This window comes from Carlito syrichta, unplaced genomic scaffold, assembly GCF_000164805.1.
Source record: "Carlito syrichta isolate Samal-C Ts95f unplaced genomic scaffold, Tarsius_syrichta-2.0.1 Scaffold301006, whole genome shotgun sequence".
NCBI lineage: Eukaryota > Metazoa > Chordata > Mammalia > Primates > Tarsiidae > Carlito > Carlito syrichta.
This window is the reverse complement of record NW_007245102.1, coordinates 498,733-501,879: the sequence shown is the minus strand read 5'-3', so window position 1 is coordinate 501,879 and position 3,147 is coordinate 498,733.

Genomic DNA, 3,147 nt, shown 5'->3' with positions numbered 1-3,147 from the left:
CTGTTCAAAGAAATCAAAGATGACACAAACAAGTGGAAAAATATCCCATGCTCATGGATTGGAAGAATCAACATTGTGAAGATGTCCATCTTACCTAAGGCAATCTACAGATTTAATGCAATACCCATCAAACTACCAGCAACATTCTTCTCAGACGTAGAAAAAACAACACAGGAATTCATATGGAAATACAAATGACCAAGAATAACCAGAACAATCCTCAGCAAAAAAAAAAAAAAAAACAAAGCAGGTGGTATCACATTATCAGACTTCAAACTTTACTATAAATGTACAATAATCAAAACAGCTTGGTATTGGTACAGGAACAGGCATATAGACCAATGGAATAGAATTGAGATTCCAGAAGCAAAACCTCAATTTCTCAACCAACTCATCTTTGACAAAGCCTCCACCACCTACCACTGAGGAGAGGAGAACCTATTCAGTAAATGGTGCTGGGAAACTGACTGACCACATGCAGAAGATTGAAACAGGATCCCTATTTATCCCCATACACAAAAATTAACTCTAAATGGATCAGAGACCTACATGTAAAACCTAAAACCATAAGAGCCTTAGAAAATGAAGGACATACCTTCACGGAAATTGGAACTGGCATCCAATTCCTGAACCAAACTTGAAACCCACAGGCCATAAGAGATAAGATAGACAAATGGGACCTCACTGAACTGACAAGCTTCTGCAAAGCCAAAGAAACCATCAAGAGAGCAGGGAGACAGCCTACAGACTGGGAAAAAGTATTTGCCAACTCCAGGTCCGACAAAGGCTTAACATCTTGAATCTATAAGGAACCCAAACGTGCTGAAAAGAAAAAAACAAACAACCCCATTATAAAGTGGGCAAAAGATATAAACAGACACTTCTCAAAGGAAGACATCCGAGGAGCCAACAGACACATGAAGAAATGTTCAACCTCACTAATCATCAGGGAGATGCAAATCAAAACCACACTGAGATACCGCCTAATGCCAGTCAGAATGGCAATTATCAATAACTCAAAAAATAACAGTTGCTGGAGAGGGTGTGGTGAAAAGGGAACACTTCTACACTGTTGGTGGGAGTGTAAACTAGTGCAACCTCTGTGGAAAGCAGTGTGACTATTTCTAAAAGCTCTAAATATTGACCTCCCATATGACCCCGCAATCCGCCTACTGGGAATGTACCATGAAGAACTCAAATCACTCTATCAAAAAGATACCTGCACACAAATGTTTATCGCAGCATTGTTCACGATAGCAAGAACCTGGAAGGAACCATGCTGTCCTTCAAAAGAGGACTGGATTAAAAACATGTGGTACATATACATGATGGAATACTACACAGTCATAAAAAGGAACAAAATCATGAGTTTTGCAGCAACCTGGATGGAACTAGAGTCTATAATACTGAGTGACCTCTCACAGAAACAAAGATCTGAGTATCACATGTTCTCACTCATATAGTGGACCTTGATCATCCAACGTATTACCATAAGAAAATGACTGAGAGTGGTGGAAACTATTGGGGGGAGGGAAGGGAAGGGAGATGGGATTAATGGTAGTAAACATCTGTCTGAGGATGAGGAGACACCTCTTATCAACAAGGGTGCCTGGACGAAGCATATTTGTATACCTAACCCTTAACTGTACCCCACAATATCATAATAAAAAATATTGTTTATATAAAAAAAAGCAAAATAAGCAAACAATAACAACAGCAAACCAAAATGAAGAATAATTATATGGCATAATTTGGAAAAATATAAATACAATACATTAAAAATAAAGCATCAGATTGCTCAAAGTGGCTACCTATGAATGGTCAAAGTACAGGTAATTTCTTCTTACTGCTTTTATAAGTTCTCATTACTTTATACACTGGCAAGGACTTATGCATTTTAAGTAAAGTTTATTTTTTCAACCATAGTATACAAATATTAAATAATAATTACAGAAAATATATAATACTTTGCTGTTTTAAAGAACAATTAGGATGAATTGTTTGACCAGAGGTCCTCAATCCTCTAGACCATGGACTGCTATGGGTTCCTGACGTGTTAGGAACTGGGTCACATAGCAGGAGGTGAGCGGCAGGTGAGCAGTGCAGCTTCATCTGTACAGTTGCTTCCCTTCATTCACATCACTGCCTGAGCTCCTCCTCCCTTCAGATCAGCACTGAAAAACCTGCTTTCTCTATCCAACATCCTACCTTTATGAAGCAGAATTTTCTGCAGTGACAGCAACCAAAACAAAATTATGGAGTAGACTGGACATAAGTAACACACTCTGACCATCACTGCCTCCCATCACCCCCAGATGTGACCCTCTAGTTGCAGGAAAATAAGCTCAGGACTCCCACTGATTCTGCACCATGGTGAGTTGTATCATGATTTCACTATATATTGCATTGTAATAGTAATAGAAATAAAGCACACAATAAATGTAATGTGCATGAATCATCCCGAAACCATCACTCATGTCCCCCAAACCATGGAAAAATTGTCTTCCACGAAACTGGTCCCTGATGCCAGAAAGGTTGGGGGCCACTGGGTAATGTCTACAATGTGAGGCCTTTCCTCTGTGCTGTCACTGGGACACATTCTTTCACATAAAGCAGCATTCAAAAGTCTGCAAATTTCAGCATGAATGTCCTGAGAGTATTTTCAATCTGTTTACTCACCCTGCCCTCCATTTCTACTCTCACCACCCATACACACATGCATGCACAAGTACACACACACACACAGGCATGAACATACACACGCCCTGCCCGGGTCCCGTTAAGTCATTAATCCTCTCTCAATTACCTTCTCTAGCATCTTCACAGCCTACCCCATAAAACCGCCTTTCTCGTCTTTTTCTGAACCACTTTCTCGGCACATGTAAACAGGCTTGGGAACATATAATTTTCACCCCTAATAACAAGGTACAATGCTGTGGCGGGGACAAACTTGTACATGTGTTATCACCTCACTCTGACACAACCCACTCCTTCAGCATAAACAAGAATGGAAAATGGCCTATGTTGTTTATTCCCTACATTCATATTTTATTTATTATTGTAATTAGCTTGATGCACATCAGAAAGATAGAGTACCATTTGCATTTTCTATAAAGAGGTTTCTGGGATTTTTTTCTTGTTCCTGTT